The sequence below is a fragment of the Falco punctatus genome, assembly GCF_963210335.1.
Source record: "Falco punctatus genome assembly, chromosome: 5".
In the NCBI taxonomy this organism is placed as follows: Eukaryota; Metazoa; Chordata; class Aves; order Falconiformes; family Falconidae; genus Falco; species Falco punctatus.
The window spans coordinates 12,828,180-12,851,121 of record NC_137584.1 but is presented as its reverse complement, the minus strand read 5'-3'; the positions used below and the strand labels follow the sequence as shown (position 1 = coordinate 12,851,121).

General features: G+C 39.3%; 1 protein-coding gene across 8 annotated transcripts in view; it reads right to left on the bottom strand.

The window, feature by feature from the left end:
* Nucleotides 1–599: 599 nt before the first annotated feature.
* ASRGL1 (asparaginase and isoaspartyl peptidase 1) overlaps nucleotides 600–22,942 on the bottom strand; it is a 93,284-nt gene continuing 70,941 nt past the window's right edge. For all 8 annotated transcript variants that reach the window (XM_080388789.1, XM_080388783.1, XM_080388786.1 and 5 more), the window contains one exon: nucleotides 600–3,087. The gene's annotated coding sequence lies outside the window, so the exon portion shown is untranslated. The remainder of the gene's footprint in view (nucleotides 3,088–22,942) is intronic.

The following is a 22,942-nucleotide window of genomic DNA, read 5'->3' as shown; positions in this document are numbered from 1 at the left end:
CAATGCCACATGTTGGTCCTAACATGCAAGAATGATAGTGTCCCAGGTGGTGCCAAAACATACTTGGAGCAAGACACTTTTGCATCTTGGCAGAACTGCCCTTCAAAAATAAATAAAAAAAGCACCCATGCCTACAATCAGCAATTTCCCACAGATGACTTGCTGTGGTAGCTATTCAGATTACCTCTTCATGGACCCAATCCAAAGCTCATTACTGGCAAGAGCTTTTGAAACAGCCCTGTTGTTGTTGTTTTTTTTTTTTTTTTTTCCACAATGGGAAAGCTCTATATTTAATTGATAGACTGGAAAGAATCTTAAACTCTTTGAAGCCTGAGATTAACAAAAGAAAAGGACATAACATTTGCCTTTGGCTTGGCAAGTGATACCTGGGGGGGAGGAACAACCCTCTGTGATCTAGAAATAATGCAATTTATACAGTGCTCAGTATGGTGCAAATACATCAGAGGATACCTTTACAATTTACAAAACTACTGGTTGCTCCCTATTACCAACACAATTTAGTTATTAGACTTCATTAAAAAAAATATTTCAAAGAGAAGCATGAATGGCATTCAAAAAATGAGAAATTTTAATCCAAACAATTTTACCTGAATTTATTTTAGCACCATGCTTGCAACTGTACTCAAACAGCATTAACAGAAGAATTTAATATCAAATAAAATAAAAAAATATAAAAAATCCTGTAATTTCACCATTTTTTTGGTTTAGGATTTCATAACCTACTTAGAATAAACTCTGTTCTAGCTCTTCAGAAAAGTGACCATATCTGAAGGAATCAGCATTTTCAGTAGCATTTTAGGCCACAGCACAGTGGTGGAGTAAGCTGATCCACATAAAAGCTGTTTTGCTTATTTAGTTTTCAGCAGCGTCAAGCCACTGAATTAGCTCATGTCAGCACAAGTGAAAGGGCAGGAAACTGTGGCCAAAGAAGAATGTACAAGAAAGACTCCAACAGTCCTAACTTACAATAATGAAACTGAAGATGGAATTTCACTATTAAATGCACAACAGAGAAGTTTTCCAATTCACATAAAATAACGATTCCAAACCTAAATCAAATCTAGATAAGAATAATATAAAAAGCCCAGAGCCCACCAATTCAGGATGTTGTATCCTTTCAGAGGTTGTCTTTCCTTGACAACATAGCGTACAATCAATATTGTCATGCAGCGGAGGATATAACTGTGTTCCATCACCCTCAAATAGCTCTCTGCCAAGGGAACCATGTGTATTAGCAAATGCTACCCTCTAGCTGTTCAGACTAGTCAAACAATAATGTCTCCTTAAAACAATCATTTCAGGAGGCTAACTCTGATTTTCTTCGAAATTAACACCACAAAACGCGAGTTACAACTCCACAAACCTGAAGCACTGGTGTTTGTTACCGCACAACCAGACCTCAATCTGCTTTTTACTCATCAACTTACTCCTTGGCTACAGCACTAACAGCCCCTGTGACTCTGGCTTCCCCTCCAATTCCTTTTTCCAAAAGGAAGACAAGCCAGAGACTGAAAAGTAATCATTGCTTCAAATAACTGACTTTTAGCTCTGCCTAACAGTTTGAATTCTTTTTTGTCCATTTCGTAGAAGTACTACTACTGATCCTTACACAATCTTTTACCATTCTCCCATGTTCTTCCCACTCCCATTACTTTCCAGACTCTGATATTTAAATGCTTAGAACAGCCCCTGTTTCAAAGATTTTACATTTAAATGTCTTTGCTAAAAAGCTGAACCAGCAGGAAGACATAAGAATGGTATTGCAAAAGAAGCTAGAAGGTGATCTTTGAATTCAACTGTATTGGGAAAAATTTCTTAGCACAAAAGGTATCCCCTCACAGAACTAAGAAAAGAGAGGGAACAATATTCTTTCTGCCAAAGTCACTGCTTTAGAAGAGCTGCAAAAGCACATTTCATGAGGATTTAGACATGCCAGCAGGACATCAGATTTTAAAGGAAAAATATTTTTTTCAGCTTATTTTACATTTGAAATGAGACGCTCTACTTGGGTTACAGCAAATAGAATGAAAGAAACATAAGGAGGAAGAGGAAGATTGCCAGGACAAAGCACAAAGAATAATACAGTCTGGGAGGCAAGTGACAGGGAACACTAAGCTGAAAACATAAAAGGTAAATACCTCTGTATCTTTAATTCAGTTACTTCAGAGATAGAGTTAATCAGAGTTGACACCTGAATTTCTTTGAAAAGAAACTGAAATTTGAAGTCCCCTAGAACCTTTTCTGCCTTGTGACCTCTGTTTCTAGCCCTATTGGGTAGGAAATGAGAACTGAGTGAATCTTAGAAAACAAGAACCAAACATTTAGGGATGATTTGATTAAATATACTACTGATGTGTCAACCTGAGGATGTCTACACTGTAACTTGTATATACCACCACCTATAAATAAACAGCGTGACAACTCCATTTTAGTTACTGATTAAAGATAAAAGTATTGTAATGTATTATTGCTACTATTTAAGTTTCCCTCAAGCCAGCAGCGCAGCTAAAAGCATACTGTAAGGCCCTCCTGACCTCGGTCAGAACATGAGACACTGATGACATGATATAATGCTATTATTTGTTTACTGACACCATGACGTAAAATATGAAATACAGGTTGTCAGAAATACAATAAACACAGACCTCACAATATTCCATCCTTGTCCTCTGGGTGATTTCTAAGGCAGGGAGAGTAAACAGCCTTCTCCCAGCTTTCTTAGTTTCCACAGCTGAGAGTGTAGGATGTTTACAGTACCTGTCACTCAGAGCTCTTGAAAACAGACCCAAGTGTCAGCAGACCCAGTACAGACTTCATCACTGATTGCTGGAAACATGCAGGTGTCAAGTGAAGGGAGAAAGAACCCCCATACTCATGACTGTTTTACACCATACGAATCCCAATCAATGTTAAGTCCTTTGTGCACAAGTTGGGAGGTGTAAGAAAGAAGTTCAAAACAGCAGAGCTTCAGCATCTCCAGAGGACAGCCATGTTATTGCCACCACGGTACTGCAAGGCTTACTGTCAGTTCACTCCAAAGTACTCCTTACTATCTTCAAGTTGTGCCTGCAGAAAAGAGAGAATTCACCATTTTAATAAGTGAACATAAATACACTAACAATCCTGCAGAACAACTGTATTTGCATTCCACAAGTAAAAGCTGTCATGTAATTTTTCCAAAGGACTGGAAGCTTTTAATACAATTTAAAAGCAATATCCTAGAGTGCCGGCTTAGAGGAATGCCTACAATATCTGGCTTATTTTTAATTATCAGAGGAATGATGGTTCTAAGACACCTTTGAATACTGTGAGGAAAAGCATACTTTTAAACACACGACTTGGTAAATTTAAGAGTTCAGTTAGCAGCAGTCTAGGTACATTTGAGATTATGTTTTCCTCTCAGAAATAGATTAAGCATTCAGTTTCCTTAAATGTATAACCTCTAAGAAAAAAACAAAATAAAAAACAATCTACTAATGAAAACCAGAAAGTTTTTCTCGTGTAGACTAAAAGACAAAACCCTCAAAAGAGAAAATAATAAAAAAATGCATGTACAAAAAAACCCAACCCTGTGCAAGTGACTGGGAGCCTGAGTCATCTTACAGAATCACAGCAACCTACTTTAAGAAAACTTATTTTGCTATTGAAAAGTCAGAGGAGCTTTATCTGAGAGCTTAACCCATAAAAGGGCTGCTCCAACACTGGTAACTGTTCTCACTGTTACATGAACACCGTTTATTGCAGAGAATATTCACCAGCTTTCTGAAGAAACAGCTTTCCTTTGGTAATAAAGTATGTTTCAGTTGGACCAAAGTGTACAATTTTCTCCTCTACCACTACCACTGAAAAAATCAAGCCACCTATCTAAAAGCCCAGTTCTTGCAGTCATAAAAATCCCCTGGTGGGGATCCCTTAGGTCAACACAAAGAACTACAGCAGCAGGAGAGGGAAAGAGGGGGACTATGCCCCACTTCACCATTCATAAGAAGGCCTAGAGAGCCTGAAAAATTGAAATAAATCTGAAGGTACAGCTTACCTTCACCTTCCAGTCTGCTACACAGTAACATGAACTGCAAGGGCAAAGGTAAAACTTGCAAGAATTAAGAGGTTTCCTTCTCCAGCTGTCTGTCCTGAATAAACGAGCTCTCTGGTCAGCAACTAAACCACCTATGCTAGTTCTGCCCTCAGAAAATGCATTTCTCCTGAAAAACTCCACCAGTTTTTACATTTTGACTGTGGCTATGGTTTGTACCTCCAAGACATATAGTAGAAGAGGGAAATCCCTGTCCTTTAATCAAGGAACCAAGCCAGTCAGTGCCAGCTGATCCTCCAAGAAACACAATATCCTGGTGCTGGCTCAACAATGAATCCAGCAGTAGAAATAAAAGCATAAAGTGCAGAAAGAAAATCATGGAGCTGCACCCTCAGAGCATGAAAAAGCAGTAGATTTTAGAATGATGCAGGTGTGAATGTATCTCAGGAGAACACCTAGTCCCAGCCCCTGCTGGAGGCAGGGCCAGCTTCAAAGACCCACATGAATAGCTGCTTAACACCTGGTATTTCTCATTCAAGGTTTTCCAGATTAAGCACAAATTTGCAGAATGCACTTCAACCCTTTAAAAGAGAGAGCAGAAAAATAATATTGTGGCAGTCTGACTGAATTTACCATAGTACTCTCAACCTTTGGCAGACAGGCATCTGATATTTCTATTAACAGATCCTATTTTGATTCTCTACGAGCTACGATGAATTATTTTTTTTTTAATATTCAAGTGATCAATCATGATATCTTCTTGATTTGCACCTTTTATTACTGTTGGTTAGAACTTCTATTTACTATTATTTTATTTTCCCTGTGTAATTCAGACTTCAGGGCTTAAAATCAGACAGTTTGAAAATGTTAACCTATGTTAGACCCTCTAACATTAAAAGAGTTTTCCCAAGTTTAATATATGGAAAAATAAACAGAAGTTAAAAAATTACTTCTCACCCAATAATCCAGTATGTCCCTAAAGCACACACACACACACCCCCCAACTATGTAGCTTCAGAGGGTATACTATATTTGCTAAAAAGTAAGTAGCAGGAGAAAATAAATATGTCTGCTTTGGCTTTTTTTCTGTAGCAAGAGAGAATTCTGCTTTCAACATAAGCCTATGAACTATTGGTGCTGTTGGCCTCATATCTAAGAAAATTTATGAGAGCTAGCGTAGTAACAGGCAACATATTGTCAGCACACAAAAGAAGAGAACTTGTCAAGGCAAATGATGCAGCGACAAGGAAAATTCAAACAGATGAAAGAAAAACAATCCAGAAATTCAGAACAAGAAAAATCAGAATGAAAACTAAGCACTATATTATTGCCTCATACTATTACAGAATCACAAACACGTTTTGAGATTTACCATATATTCTTTGGCTTCAGCATTTCAACGAATGACACAAGTGACTCAGGACTTTAGTCAGGTTTGCACATATATTACATGTATGCTTCCCATCAGATAGTCATAACAACTTCAGGAAATCTTCTGTTAAGAACTACATTTATACTCATAGTAATTCCTATTCTGAAGGGCCTGCCCAACTGAAGCACTGCCCTGCCGTCACCTGGAAGGAAGAGATTCTGAATTGCACAATACAAGCCAATAAAAAGACTGCAGTCGTTCACTCACTTTCATTTCAAAACGAAGCATAAAAGGGAAGGACTGAAAAGAAAACATTTTATCTTCCCTTTTTAGCAACTTAAGGATTTCTTGTGATGACAAGAAGTTGGGTACCAACATATGCAAATCACTAGCCGCTCACTTTACAGAGTATCTGTTATAGTCAAGAAGCACTCGATTATATCACCCAACAGCAGATGACTGGAAAATAAAGGAAAATGACTCCCAGTTTGTAAACATGGAGAAAATTATTCATAGTGTGAGGTGTAACTCCTTTACAGCCTGGTCAGATGAATTGACATCCTGCTACTTTCCTTGTACTCGTGGCCCTCTAAAAAAGCTTATTTTTTTGCTACTTCTGCAACAGACACCATTTATATGGAGGAACGTACCACTGAACATTATGGATATTATGGCACTAGCTAAACTAATCGGGCACTATTTACATGGTAAGCCCTCTTATACTGCCTTTTACAAATGAAAAAAGTTCAAAACCATCTCCACAACCTTCCTCAAAAAGAATCTATAATGCACAGAGGGAAGGCTAATCTGCCTACAGAGCGGCTACCTGATCCACCTGGAGTGAGCCACTTGAGGGGCAAAATACTTGTGCTGTATCCCCGTCCTGAATACAGACTGCTTACAAAGCAACGGGCCCAGGGAAGACTTCAGGGTATTTAAAACACTTCCTTTCTTGCCTGGTGGAATCCTGGAGTAAAGGCTGTGCGTTCTTTACATGTGGAAAGATATACCAAATTACCTCTTTCACTGACCTGCCACCCCTCAAAAAGCGACTAGTAACATCTAAAGTACAACAGCCATGTCAATTTGAAGTGAGAACTGAGATCTGGATTTGGGAAGGAGCATGCAACGTGGCTGGCGTCCTTAGAGCTTAGGTAGAGTCTGGGGGATCCCCCTTCATATGTCTCCACCCTTATGTGGCAGCTGCAAAGACCACAAACCATTCACTTCTGCTGTTCTCCTACTGCAGTGGAGCAGCATTTCCCTCAAAATTACCAAGTTTTTCTCCTCACCTGTCTGCTCCGGGAAGAGCACCCAGCTTCAGTGAAAAAATTCTTGTCCTGGTAACAATGATTTGTTACCAATTTTCTCCAAAAAACCCTGGCATGATTATAAGACGACTTCAAGCCCATACCAATGAATTCTATGCTTCTTCCTGCCCTGCTCATTCCGTGTTACATTTTTGATACATGCACTTATGTATCTGGGTATGTGAGGAGGAGCCCCAGGGTCTCTGTCTGATGGGGAAGACCTAAAAATGGAGGTGGATCTCGGGGATCTCCTTTAACAACTGTATGTGCCTTCATTTTGAAAAAAAGAAGAATACCCCATTCATTTCCTTCATGAGCCCTGCAGCTCTTTGAAGGGAGGGGAAAAACCACAAACTAACAAAAATGTTTCCTTTTCCATGTAACTGCTGTAAGACGCACCCAGAATAAAAAAGTTAAATAAATCTGAAATTAAAAGTCCTTAGAACATTTTTAAATTTTAAAAAATATTAAACTAGCTAAAAGACACATTAGTTTCAGCAGTTTTAAACTTCCCTCCCCCTGTGAGTCAGAAGCAAAACAGTGGGAGAAGAAAGGCTACCACATAGAAGCCACAAAATACAGTGAAACAGCCCAAAATACAAAAGCAGGCAGACTATAGATAACTAATTGTCCCACGTTTGAACGAAAAACATTTCAAAAACTATATAAACTGCCACCAGATGTCAGTACAGCCTAGAGAATTGCTAGTTCAACCCTCCACTCCAGGCTGATAACGGTTATTTAACACACACACCCCCTCCCAACTATCCAGGCACACAAATCCAGCCCTGCCATCAGTCCCGAGTGGGAAGAGTCACACAAAACAGGATGTCTCGCTTTTATATAGAGAAACAGCCCTTGGGGTCTGCCGTAGGATCTCAACTGCTTGTTATAAACATGACAGGAAAAAAAAAAAAAAAAAAGCCGAACACATAGGGACAAGTTTTTACTGCCACAGGACATCAAGAACCAGCTCGACATTAAATAATCTCTAATTAAGGTTCTACGCCCTCCTTCCTCACACTTATTCGACTCCCCATCTATGGCACGCATCTTTACCCCACGTTTGCACTCCCTCCATTCCTAAATAGCTTTGGTCTCCTCAGATTATGCTGCAAAGTGCTGGGGAATATTTAGCTACAAGGTTGCTAAACTAAACAAAGCTTTTCTGCAAAACAAGCACTACCAGGATTGTCCTTGTACTACAGCAGAGGCTCCCTCCACCTTCCCCCTGTATCTTTGATTTTTGACGAGAGCTGTTAAGTCAAGTGTCTCCAGACCATCTCCAGCTGAGGTGATTTTACTTAGAAAATTCTAACAGCAACATTTATCTCATTTTCTTCACGCAAATAAATATCAAAATTTACTACGTCTCAGAGGTAGAAATTGGTTTCAGCAAGATAGACACGGCACAAAAACATTTTTGCTGGTCACATACAGTTACACGCTTTGTTACTAAAGCTAGTAACTAGAAAAGTTTCAAAGGCTACATAAAGGGCAGGACTACCTTTAGACCATTAGTGCATAGACTAAAAACAATCAAGCAAGGAATGACACCCTCCCCCCCCCCCCCCCCCCAAATATAACCTATATCATTTAGTCTTAGCAAGACTTTTCAGCTTTGCTAGTTTAGAGACCAAGATTTCTGTCCTACCACATTCAACAAGTCTTACTCTGAGACGCAATGTATTAAAAGGACATATTAAGCAAACACCAGAATTTGTAGAAACCAAGAAAAGAAGCATCAAGTGATTAAGAAATCCAACTATGTAATTTTTGCTTGGCACAGAAGCACTGGATGTTGGTGACATCCTGATTGCTATTTTGTGAGAAATTTGCAGGTAAGCAAAGCAACAAACAGACATTGACCTACAGAATTTTACATTAGAGACCTTTGTTATACCTAAGAAATTAATTAAAAACAGTAACATAAGAAAGCAGGTTTACTGTTTTAATACTGGCTTCTTGCACAACCTTAAAAAACCTCTTCAATTTTCTTACCAAATGCAGTCAACTCAGCGCACATGAATTCTTACAGTCCAACGGAAATAACTTTGAAAACTGTGTAATTAAAGGAAACTTTATGTTAAGTTAAAAACCACGAACAGAAAATGAACTTTTGGCTGATGGTTAAGAAGAGAATTTACCAAAACATCTCTGTCATGCCTTACAGGGTGATTTTAGCAGTTTTGAGGTTTAAACTTAAGTATTAAGCCCACCTCACTCTCAGAGTTCCTTTGCATGAATTTCATATCTCCAGTTGAGTAAAACTGGAAAAGCAGCAAAAATACAGACACACCGAGGCTTTTTTGTAGCATTTATGTTTTCTCAGTATAGATGCTGGACAACTTGGATATTAATATGAAAAAGAGAAACAAAAAGCAGACAGGCAGACAGACAGACAGCATCCTGTAAGATTTACCTTGTATAATTCTGAAGGGATGATGGAGTACAAACTACCTAGTAGTTGAACCGAAGCAACTGTAAAAAGTGAATCTGAAGTAAATTGCTTCACAGGAAACCCCCAAGCCACTGAACATGGTATCAAAATTATGTCCAAAGACAGAGCGCCTCTAATTTTATACCTAAATTAGGCCCTGAAACCTCCCTCCAATTCAGTTGAGCTACACAGTCTCATACATTTCTCTTGGAGGAGTTTGATCACAGACTCAAGAGGGAAGGCAAGTTTTGCTGCAAAACTGACTAAGTGCTTAATTAAAAACCTACAAACACGTTTCACCTTGCTTTTGAGTTTCATCAGGAAACCTTTGCACAATTCCTATTTTGTTTCATAAAACGGCAAGTCTTTGTCAGGTTAAAACAAGAGGTAATTTATGTGCACTCTCTAAACCGGAATTCTTAATTCATGAGTCTTGGCTCTAGGTGGTAACAAAGACCCTTGAGGCTCATAGTTTCTCTCTGTTAACTTATCTCCCTCAAATTCTCTACACGTAAACACTTGTTTCTGCAAGTCATTTTTTGCACAGTCAAAACACACAAAACCCAACCCCAAGTGCCTCAGCTTTACATGTGCCACTTGCTTGGTCCAAGTTCGATACGGTCAGGTAGCAAGTACTATTCCAGTCACTCTCTTCAGGAAATCTCAAGGACATTACTAGCATCAAAAGTACATGACTCAACAGCCAGCTTGCACACTATGCCAGAATAATAGAGTAGCTGGCCCCTTTTCCCCAGGAAATCTAACTTCTTTAAAATCAGAGTTTAAAGTTAAAGAAGAATTTCAGACTCTGCTGGAGCAATACTGCAAAGCTGCACTTAAATTAAGATTTCACATCACCAGCAAAATTTGAATAGAAAGAAGCTTACAGTTACTATTCAGCACAACTTAGTTTCCTAAAATCTTTAAATTAAAAGTTCACCACTGAGCGTCAAAGGGGTTTAAGAAGGGTTTTCGCATCCTTCTCTAAATTACCTAAACTGTGTTCAGCTAGCCTCTACACCCACCAGAGAGCTAGCTCAGCTGCTGAATGAACTGCGGCAAATGGCATTCAAGCTGTGAGACTCTGATAGAGGCTGGCATTTCAATAGTTACAAGGCAGTATTTGCATGACCAAGCAGATGGAGTATGGTGGATGCATGTTTTATCCTCTATTGAAGAAAGTTATAGATAAAGATCCTTTCAAGAAAGGGAAATTGCCAACCTAAAATGTCATTTTTACGCAGACAAGTAGGAATGGGGTTTGGCACAATGCTTGAAAGACTTGTACAGTCAATTTTTCTTGCTGCTGTTGGGTTTAAGAGTGCTATTAAATTCACAGAGCAAGAATTAAGCAATGCAGGAAGCATTTCCTATTGCTAATGCTTATGGTTACTATAACCATGTTAAAATAGTTTAGTTGGTTCATTTGTTTCTAATTATATCCCTTTCTTATGGATTTACAAATAAGTTTTCTGTAGAAGTGTGCATTATTAGGGTATTTCTGTCCTTCAGCAATTTTCCCCATCTTAGATCCTTCAATCTCCTCACCTCTTCATTCACTACACAGATTTTCATTTAATCTCTAAGCATAGTACTTGCCTCAAGTTTCACTTTTCTATTTCCATCCTAGACCTCTTTCAGGTTAACTTAGCTAACAGTGTTCTTGTCAAAGATATTTGCACTATTCCATACCCATGCATTTTGAGTTGTCAATCATTTCTGTGACAGTCCAGACCTAGCTCTCTTATTCAGCTACCTTCCCCCTCCACCCACAGAAAGATCTTCCACTTGTTTATAAAGTGGAGATCCTGAAAAGCTCTTCTGGGCATCACGTCTCTGGATGATCTACTTTGCAATTTTAAAATAAATTGCCACTTTACTGAACGTGGTCAGGAAAGCTGCCTCTACTCCAGATCTGTGTCCAGTGGTACATATGAAGTCTTTCTTCATCTGTCCATCACTTCAAGAAAAATACGCCTGCCAACTCAAAACACATCATTAATGCTTGCAACTCCACAAACCCAGCCAAACACACAGTCTTGCAGATTCTTTATGCATAAAATCTAAATTGCAGTCCTTTCAACTGATCCTTACATTCCTCCCCCATCAGGGACTCTTCCAGGTTTACTTTTAGACAACATTCTTCATTGAAGTAAAGGCAAAAAAAATCTTGCTGTGACTGTAACAGTCACGTTCTGTGACTACTGCCAGAAAGACGAATCTAAGTCATCATCCCCTTACATCCTCTTATAGCTACCCCTTCTCACAGGGGCTGAATCAAACAGCAACTACTGTCATAGTCTAGGCTTATCAAAGTCAACAAACATCTTCCTTCTCCCCATTAAACCACCTTCTCTGCCTCCAGTTACCACACAATGGCAGCCTCTGTGCCCCACATCACAGTTTCTAAAAAGCCTCATTTGTGCTTTCCTCTAAGTTGCATCTTAAGAGAAATGCAATTTCCAGCTCCACAGTCTCCCTAACAGTCCTCCTTCCTCCTCTCTTCTTCACACTGCCTACAAAAAAAGATTTAAGCAACTGACTGGTGTAACTGGCTTACCAGCCCCACCAGTGAGTGCTGCCTTGCCTCACGCTCCCTCCAGTGCATTCACCCGTTGCGATCCAGAACTACATCAGGGATCTCACAGAAACCACTGTGCTCAGCACCACTGTGTGCTGCAGTCACACCAAACATCTAACTGACAACTTATAAAGTAATTTAATCCATTTTAGGCTCAGGCTGCCAAATTAGCAACAGCAAAGAAAAAAACTGAGAGCAGTAATAGTTATTACTTGAAGCAGCAACCCTCAAACAAAAAAAAGGATTTAAACTCACCATGAAGGTAGCAACAAAACTCACCTGAACATACTTTCTTTTCTCCTAAATAGGCAGTAAACTTAAAACTTCTTTATTAGTATTTTGGTGAGGCTCATCACTATGGTATGTGAGCAACCCAAGAAGATCAAGTTGCTCATCTGTATTAAACAACAGTTGCTTCGGGATGAAAACAAGCAGGGCTTCAGTTTTAAAGAAACTCGGATGAGGTTTCTGTTTGGCAAAGATGATGTATTTGAAACAAGGCATGGATCCAGATCCCACTTGATCTGGTTCCTCCCGATGCATAGATTTCAGGTAAACTCAATAGCTCCCCTCCCTCCCCTCCACAAAACACAAAGCTTTTCCCTCTGTGTGCTAACAGGATTAAGTGTCACATTTAATTTCATCAAACTCCACTTTGTTTTCTCACCCCTTCCCCGAATTAGCAGATTACTGCTCAAGCAGGCAACAAACACACTGTTTCTCCCACTCGTTAACATCACGGACACGCTGTGGCAGGAATCCAAGCTCTGTTTTTCTGCAGAGGATATAGCTTCTGTGGATGTGAACAATCTCCAGCGAAAGCTTAATGCATCAGCCCATTTCCTCCGTTGGAAGGGAGTCTCCCAACTCACGCTCTGAACAAACAGAGTCCTGGAGCCAGCCCATGGACAGTGTTTACAGAAACAGCCATGTCACTATAGGAGAGTTTTGGGTACTTTGGAACAAAAATAGTTCAAAGAAAAAAATAAAAGACAGCAGTATTTTTCATGAAAAAGTATTACATTAAGCATTAGTCAAATGTTGATATATTTTGTTAGCTCTTTTATACAGAGGCTTCTTGGAAAACCAGGTTTATTTTACCGTGGTTAAAGTAAACCTAAAGTAAATCTCATGCTGAACTGAAAGGTAACAATTCAGCAACAGTTCTGTATTTCAATTCCCACCTCTCCTCTTGCTGCCCAACTTACACATGCACGAATGAGGGGCCCAAGTAGTGCCAATATAAAAGGAACACTTTTTTGTCTTGTTCTTTAATTTTGCTTTATAATGCACTGAAAAACTTTGTATTTTCACAGCATTTGGGCAGCCTAAAGGCAGGGGTAGCTGAAGTATTTACAAAGGTTCTGCACCATCCCTAATTCTTCATACATGCAATTTAACAGTCCTATTTAATTAACATCAACCTTTCACCACTCAGCATGCTGCTAAGTATTAGTCTATTTTTATTTTATTTATTTTAAGGAAGTGGAACAATACAGTGATCATCAAAAATAGTACATCAAAATAGTACATGCTGTACCCCATACTTACACAAATAAACACACACAACTATAATCCAAGAGTAAGATATACAATATAAACTCTAAGCTTCCAAGTTCATGAGAATTAACACTCAGCCCATCTGGTAATTGAAGTGTTTTCAATCTCTCAGTTACTAATACAGGAACGAAGCAGAAAGCTATTCTCTACATGTATTTTGCCTACAAATCAAACTTGTAACATCATATAGTCCATGTGTAAGACACGGCAAACAGGCATAAGACAAAAACACATCGGGTTTTTTCTTGTTTCCACCTCGCTTCCAGCCCTATAACCTGCCTGATGAATATGACAGACACAGCTGGTAGGAAGCAGGAGGCAAAGAAGCATCAGTCAGAGGCAACGTGAATATCCAGGCTCCATCTGAGAAGCAGGAAGGAAGAAACTTGAGGGTCAGCAGCAGAAGATAAGGGCAGAGACAGGCTCCAGCATAAGAATTTTCGTAAGTAAATGGCCTGGCAATGGAAATAGTATTTTAAAAAGTTTCCGTGCCTCCTCCCCCATTGAGGCTGCTAAATTGCATCCTGTTGCCCTGCTCAGGGCTGTGAATCATTGTGCTAACCTGGAATGGTGCCACTTACCTTCAGAGCTTCTCCCTGCTACAAAAATTAGCAGGCTACTTCTCACAGAAAGTAATTTGCAAGGAACTCCTTTTAGACCCAACCATCAAACAGTGGATAGAGGTTTCATTTTCTTTCCCAAGTCTTACACCACCAGGACATCTTAGAAGCAGCACAGGAAAAAAGTAAAATAAAATTTAAAATAAATAAATAAATCAAGAAAGAAATCAAGTGACTGCCTGTGCCCTTCCTGGCTAAAGATGAGAGCAGGCAGCTAGTATTTCAGATTGCTCGATGCAAGTGACCTCTCCAACTACCACCCGGTATTAACTTCCTGACCAAGCTACGTGAAAGCCTGCCAAGTATTAAAGGGAGAAGAAAGCGATGTAAGCAGCTCGGGTACTTCCTTTCTGGAGGTATTTTTGACCAGCCCTGCAATTCTATGGGTCTTATTTGAAGAACTGACATGTTAGGTAGGATTCAACAATGTCCCCATTTTACCTTCCATGCTAAACACAAACCCGAAGAGAGGGCTGATGGCAAGTGCCACACAGGCTGTTTGTTAGGAGGCTATGCAAAATAATCACAGCGCCTTGTGATGAGATGAAAAAGCCATTGTGTCTACCTTCTTTCCTATCCTGACTTAATGCTTCCAGCTAGAAATTCCCTACTCTTTCCTTGAAGTTGCAGCAAATGCCATCTGCCTGCTCAGAGCCCCAGCAGGCTGCACACACTGCACTGAAGCTACTGTAGGACAGTATCAGAAAATTCTGCCGTCACCGTTAGCCGCTTCAGCAGAGGTCAAAGAACAGATTTAAGAAGCATGGTAACATATAAACCTTCTTCATAGCTGAAAATCTGCCCTGGTGCTGTTCAAGCCAGTGCCAGTAAACCTTTTTCTCAAAAGCCCAGCAATATGACACCTCCTGCCAACACAACAGTAATGTCAAGAGATGCTAAAACGGGAACCAAAGAGGAAGTTGAAAATCAAGTTAGGTTCAGATTTTATTTTTTTAAACAGTAAAATCCTTCATTCTGAAGTGATAAATGTGGAACTGAAGATTGAATGACGTTCAGTTTTACATCGTGTGTCTTCTGATTCTGTAGACAGAGAGTTGACACAAATTTTCTGCAACAGAATTTACTGCAACAATTGTAATTTCTCTGGCCAGGTTTGGAAGCATATACTCTATTTTCTAAAATGCAAATAGTTTACTAAGTTTTAAGTGACTGGAAACTTAAAATGAAGTCTGACACAAATCATAGTAGAAAAATGTAACACATACTAGCCTACAAGAATTACTGCATTAGTTAATTTTCTGGTCAGCTCAAAGATACTTTCTTCCCACCAGCTGATAGCTCTCTCCTAAAAGGAAAAACCTGTTACCAGAAAATCGTTCCAGCCAACTAAAGCAGAATATTAGCAACATAAGACAAACCACAATTAAATCTGAGAGATGATTTATTGCTTACAATGAAAACTAAAGGATTAATACATTCAGTCGTCCTTTGCAGTAAGCAACAAATTCAATGCAAACTATTTCTCAATATATGATGTATGTCACAACCCTGATTTAGTTCATGATGCAATTTTTAGCACATGCTGTTTCCACTCACATACTTCACACGACAGAACAGATTTGCTGCAGCCGTGGAAACATCTTTAGAAAGTTAAAACTGACTTCCTTTTAAAGCAAAAATGTTGTATCTGCACATTAGAACTTGAAATATGAAAGTTTTATTAGGAGCTACTGAATCTCTAGGAACAAAGATACTTCACCAGCACCTAAACCAGACAGCAGATGCGCTACAGATATAGTTTGTGGAGCATTTGCTTGTTTTGTAGCTTTCATGGAGAATGCGTATCTGCATATAACGCTATCTTGTAATTCAGTACACCTATCAAGTGCCTGAACACTGGTTTAGAAAACTCTGCGAGAGAAGCACTGACAATTAGATGATCAAGTCTAGTCACCTATGTCCCAAGACATCAGATAACAAGCACCAGAAGTCTGAGGGACTTAAAGCATTGATACCCTTCCTAGAAACATTTTAAATCTATTTTTGCTACAATGAATGAGTACACTTAAACAGTCAAGAGAAGTTATGAGCAATAAGCACTTTTGAACACAAAGTAGCCAGGCAGGAATAAGTAAGCTTCAGCCACACTGTGCAAGCACCTTCACGAACATCAAACAGTTGGCAGTGGACAAAAACCATATATAACCACAGAAAAATAGTAGACAAGCTTAGAGCTGGGTCCAGCTGATGCTACTGCAAGGAAGATGCTTTCCATACCTTTATTTTATGCTTGCAGCTTTTTGTCTGTGTCCTAATAAGAAACAGTTGCCCCTTCTTCCCCTCAACATACATCCACTTGGCAGTATAAGGGCTAAACCAGTCTCAAATCAGCGATATTGACAAAAGACCGAAACCATTCCAAAATTACACCGTCCTCATAAGTTGCAACTGCAAAATGCCTGAGGCAAAAATGTGTTCAGTTCCAAACTGAAGCAAAAATGCGTTCAGTTCCAAATTTTAATTATTCACACTCTGTACTGAAACAATCACATTCTCCTTTTCCTAAAGCTACCAATTTCATTCTGTTGAACTAACATGTGAAAAACCTGCAGATCTTCCTGTTGAGGAGAAGAAATGGTCTGATTAGAAAACTTGAATGTTATTTTCCAGTATGAGCACACAGCTCCTTCACAATTGGATTCTCAACTCGGCACACCGACATGGAAGGAAGCATAACAGAAAAATAAGATCTTCTATCAAAGCTGGTATCCGCAGTCAGTTCCTCCCAGGAATGAAACACCCAGCTTTCCAAGACAGTCCCAGATATGTTCATATGATAACACATCTTTGTGATAGAAATGCAAAGAACAACAAACAAGGCTTCTCTACAGATTTCCTCATATAAGACATGGATGGAATCCTTCTGTGTAGATAGTTGCTACGGTACAGACTTAAAGGGAAAAAGAGGGGAGATCAGAATTCTTGTTTACAGGTTTCCAATATGCTCCCTTGATCCATCTTGAAATTGAAACCCTTTAGCTTCCTGTCTTTAGGCTGTCAAGATGGTAGAGGACAAACACAGCGTTTTACAAAGCTCCCACATGTTCTGCATAGATCTAGAGAAAAACATCCAAGTGGATTAGACGACAGACAGGAGGGACAATATCGTTTCAAAAAGAATAAAAGCCATACTAAATCCTGGGAGACTTAGTCAGGGGAAATGAGACTTACTCTGGGAATGAAATGCCAGATTATCTTTGAACACTGACAACGCTTCACCACAGTGTAATACTGCATGAACCTATAAAAATACGCTGTTCTGACATTCTCAGGCAAAATCCTAATTATTCTGAGAACGTGTTACGCAGGTTTTTACCCAAACAGGTATGCCTGGCTATTTACAGATTTAAGACATGTAGGGTAGGATTCAACTCGTTATAAGACATCTAAAGCATCTAAAGACACATAAACTTCCCCTACAGTCAAAAAAGCCTGCAGAAAGATCCAGCTTACCCTACAGCAGATACTTTGGGTGTAATTCAGGTACCTAGACATAAGTGTCTGCTGTCAGTTTAAACATCCTGGGAGTTACATCTCACTTCCAGTCGCCTCTGTTGTAAACCTTGCGGGTCCCAGGTTGTATCCATCAGCATTACACAATCTTCATCAATGCTTCAGAGATCCTGATAGCACTAGGTTTAGGCAGGTGACCAGAGGGCTGCTATCCAGGCTCCAATGACTCTACCAACTAAATTTTCACCGACTACGAAGACAGCAAGCAAGTATAGAAACTTGGTGAAGAAGTACAGAACTTAAATGCTTTTCAACAGCCACGAACATAACACATTCCTTATTCTTTCATCCATTGACAAGACAACTATCACTTGTATAGTAGTCTTAGTCTATTCATTATTGGGGTTTTGGTGCTATATAAGAGACTGGGCCTTTGCAGTCACTTCTTTAGGATCTCATCTTCCCAAGAAGCAACAAAATGTGATTTCTTTCATAGAGCCATTATTCATGTGCCAGAAGATTAGACTAGAAGCTTTCTGCCAAAGACTACATAACCTGCCTGCATGAACTGCCTTAAATCAACTTTAATATGGTACGTAAAACCCACTCATAAAGAACAGGTTAGTTCTCAGTGGCCAGTCTGGTTCTGCCATATATTGTGTTTTTACTAAACATGCAGGGTGGGACAGAAGCAACTAGAGTATCCACGATAATTCCAAGGTTTAGAAATTTAATGATGCACTCTTCCTCAAGTACAAAGTTCTTTGCACAGAGATGCCTTTAAAGACCTCCAGAGGGAGATGCTGTCTAATTTTTGGCATCTAAATTTCTTCGAACATCCATCTTAGGCATCATTATTGGGCACACCAGCATCTCGCCACAGCCTGAATACTCCACTCTGTCAGGTCAGGAATCCAAAAATAAAAAGATACAAGACCTATGACAGTTTTCAAATTCCATGGCAGTCTTCTTGCACTCTTTAGACTGCAATTTATTCATATCTCCCCCTGCCCCGCTATTGTTTGCCATCATCTATTTCTGTTTCTTTACCTGCTTACTGTTTGAACCAAGTGTAAAAATGCTATTTTCCATATTGTCACATATGCCTGGAAAGCTTAACTAATGTCCCAAGCCATTTGCTCCCTACTGCTAGTAAACAGCCTAAACTGAAACAGCAGCATCTAATCTGTATTTGTACTACTACAAGCACCACAAGAAATTTGAAGGAGAAAACCCAAACAAACAAAAAACACACTGGAGGGTATTAGCATAGACTCCTTTCCATTATTCTTTGGTTCTTCCATCTCCTGGGATTTGTTTCCAAGAGAAGATCATTAATCTCCTGGCTGTTAATCCAGAAGCCCTCCTGACGGCATTCTGTCTACAGAAATCAGACCTTCACCAAGGCCAGACTTGGACAGAACAACTACTAACTTTTAAACACTGGAGACACTATTGTCCCTTCACTGTAACGTTTACAAGCACACATGGTTCTCCTTTCCCATTTATTTAACAAGCATCTGAATGATTGTGATAATGCAGCCATAACCCAGCTCTCACAGCTTAGAGACGAGCAATGCTGTGCAAGGAAACCACTCTGCTCAGTGCTTCTGTAGCTATACTCATTACACACAATCCACCTCATAGTAGGAATATTTAAGAGTCACAAGGTTCCCATAGAGAGCTGAGATCTTGTCTGATTTCATTCCAAATCTACTAAAAACAGAGAAGAGCTTTTGCCAAGGCAATTTTGGCAAGTATTTCCAGCAGCACCCTGCCTTGCCAAACTGCATTTGGATTTTGCTGGACTTACTTACTTGTTCAGTATGCTCCGAGAAGTAGAAACATTTGTTGCTGTAGAGAATTTGGCTTACTTTGAAGACCTGGAACAACACTTAAAAGATGAATCACAGACTGAATGACTTGGGAATTTGATCTATTAACCTCAGCTCATAGTGATAATGTACCCTCAAGTGTTACAAGTAATCCATGGCTCAGCTACTTCAGGTCTGAGACTAGATCACTCTCTGAAGTCTTAAATGACACTTTAAGCATGTTATTTTTATATAACCAAGTTCTACCCCCCCTTCAAAAATACCATCCAACGCATGCTGTAAGATGACCCTGAAGATCCTCTTTAGGAGTCAAAACATCACAACTGTGTTTTATGACAAAACCAGCATCCTATGCTGACTGTGTGGAGATAGATCCCAAAGTCCTGATTTTCAGAAGACATTAAGCATCCAGTGTCTCTCTCAAAAACAAAGTTACAGGCCTTTAGGACACCTTCAGTTAAAGGCTCATCTCTCCCTCACTGGTGTCCCCACCCTCACTCCCCACAGGGCTGGTAAGTGCTCTGCTTCCACCCTGTCACTGGGGCACGAAGGAATGCTTTTGATCAGATGCGTCAGAGGCACAAGGGTGACATATTTTGCTTGTCAGAGTCATGCTCAACTGCTCGACTCAAAACCTGGAGAAAAAAAAAAAATCACTACTATTTGAAAAGCATTATCTGCAGTGCTTGTTCTCAAAGTTTCAACTGTTTCTCCCATGTTTGTCCATTCCACATTTTCAGCTTTACTAGCTTGCTTTTTCTCATTTTCCCTTTTTTTGCTGAGCAAGACATTCCTTCTTCATGCCTCCCTCTATTCTCCTATCTCCTAACACCACCCACTGCCTTGCAATAGGCCAACAACCTTGCCTTCCCTTTTCTAACACAGAAGCTACTTACAAGGTCATAGCCACAGTCCAGCTACTCTCAAAGCTCATACTGCTATAGAAAAGTACAAAATACTACCCAGGCTTACATACTGTAATTTTTGTAACTCCTCACTGTTATAATATATATTCATCCTGGAGGCATAGCATTTCATATAATTATTTCTTTTGCCTTTTAAAAGCACATATTCTTACAACTGCTTCAATCATTATCGAGTAGGCACCTAAAATGCATTTTTCACAAACAGAAAAACCAAGTATAAACATACCCTAAACTTCCATTTTCTAAATGTGTATCTCTATATTTCTGTTACATTCAAGATGAACAGAACTAACTTGCTTCCTAAGAGATACAAATAGACTGCTATGTGACCTGCTCCATCTTCATTGTACCTTTCCAGTATTTAATTCACTTGTAAGCTAACAAGAATACCACTGTTTTCTTCTAGATAAGCCACACCACCAACAACAAAAAACAAGATTAAAAGAAGATAAACAATCAATGCCTACCCCTCTCCATCCCAGGGAAACATACCACTCAATGACAATTCTTCATTGATGATTATAGTTTTAAATCTGTTCACCAGTTTTTAATCTCTCTGATACATCATATCCAGACTTTTTGCTATTTCAATTTTTTCCATCAGTATGTTTGGGTTACCAAATCCAATATCCCGAAATACATCCTAAAGGCTAGTGTTTGTGAAACTACTAACCTGCCTGACTTAAGATGAAACAAAATAAAAAGGTGACACAGTAGATGCATTCCATTTCCCATTATGATTTACTCTACATACGTACTTTGGTCCAAGTCCTATTCCAGTACTTCTGTCCAAAACCACGTCAGGCTGACAGTCTATAAGCAGTCATGTACCTTACCTACTCAGTTAAGCCTCAGTACAATTATCTGTAAATCTGGAGTATTATGATTTTAGATTAGCAGTCCACAGCATTTCTCATATTACTCGTCTCTAACTCCTTGATGAAGTTATTGGCATCTTGTAAATTATGTCATATTTTAAAAGCTGTTGTTAAACATCCTTCTGGCTTGCTAAAGGGACAAGAATGCCATCAACATTTGTATCTGACTAAAATCTAGCTGTTTAACCAGACACTTGACAAATCTATCTAGTATTGTTTTCTTTAGGCACTGCTCCATGACTTTGACTTCTACCTGGTCACGGAGCACCAACATTAAAGTTACTTTTGTTTCTAATAAAAATCTCTCTTTCTCTGACCGTCCAGCTATCCTCCCTCCCTCCCATATTTTTTTTAACTAATTTTATATATTCCTTCATTATCTTCTAATTTATATTCATGGAATAAAAGCTAGCAGCCATCTATTTAGGAATTTCTGGTAGCAGGAAGAAGGGAAAGCGTTTTTTTAAGATCCATTTCCACCTCTATTCTTAGACATTTTATCTTTGCTGTCTCCCTTGACTGTGGATTCTTCCACAACTAGTAAGATATTTTTGTAAGCCATTCCAAAGCGCTCCGCTTTGTGTTCATATTTCATCTTTCACCTTGTGTTATTCAAGTTTCCTACCTTTTGAATTTCCTCCTTTGAGAGAAAAAGATTGTATTCATCTGACCACATATGGACTTCTATAAGCCAGAATACCCACACCTGAGCTAGTTATCTTGACTTTGAAGATAAAGGAGAGAAATAAGCAGGGCAACTGGGGACAAGTTATCCCACTCCTAAAAACATATCTAAAAGAAATCATATAAATTGTCCTGTAAAAGGGCCTCTCCTTCTTCATTAACGTAAGCCTAAAACAGTCCAGCTCAGACATATTTAACTGCAGCACAGCTGTAGTAAGTTCAGCAAAATGAATCCTTTTCATAGGCATTTCCTCCTGACTTTCATGTTCATAAAAGATCCTCACAGAGTATTCAAAGGTAGTGATAACCCACTGTGGGACAGAGAAGTCACATTTTTAGTGTTTCTTCCACCTTGAGACAACACCACATTTAGTTTTAGAATGTTAATTCCCATTCGTTTCTTTATGAAGCAGCTTAACTGCTCAGAAAACAAGCAAGTAACCATGTCTGAGGTACTTAGCTGATTCACAGATACCTGTATTTATGTGACCTGCCAAACGACTGCTATACCATTTCCAGGGCCATCTTTGGTCAGAGCTGTACATCCGCGGGGTCACAGCCCTGGCTCTCATCCAACAAGCTCTGCAGAATATGTACAGCCATTTCAAACGGGTCTGACCTGTGCCTGAGATATTTGCGAAGGTGCTGCTATGTGGGCAAACTTCTTAGAGAAGAGCTAGAGAAGGTTTAGCAGACAGGACAATGTGCCAGCCCTGAAGAGCCATTTGAGCGTTGCTTTATACTCTTTTCACCACTGCTCCTAGTTGGGTCTTGCCCTGTAAGTCTAGGACCTAAGCTAGTTGCCTTCCTTTCACTGCTTTCTATGCATTGCATAGAAGCTCCAATTACTGGCTAGAGTGTCTCAAGGCACATCACTATTCATACAAAATACCAAAAATCCTCATAGCAGGTAGTTTCAAGGAGATAAGTACTGTTGCAAATGCGTCTCGCACAAGCCTTCTGTCATTTCACCACTGTTTAAGCTGTTAAAAATGCCACCATGTTTTGAAAACATTTCATGACGTAGATGATGAGCATTTATAGCTATAGAATTAATCACTGCTATGAATCCCAGAATCACATCAGATATGCAGAAAGGCTTTAAGGTTACATAGCTTTCAACAATTAAAACAGAGGAACCCCACAGCTATTCTAGCCTCCATACATTAAATTGCTGACACACTAATAAGATCTTTGCTCTAAAAGAA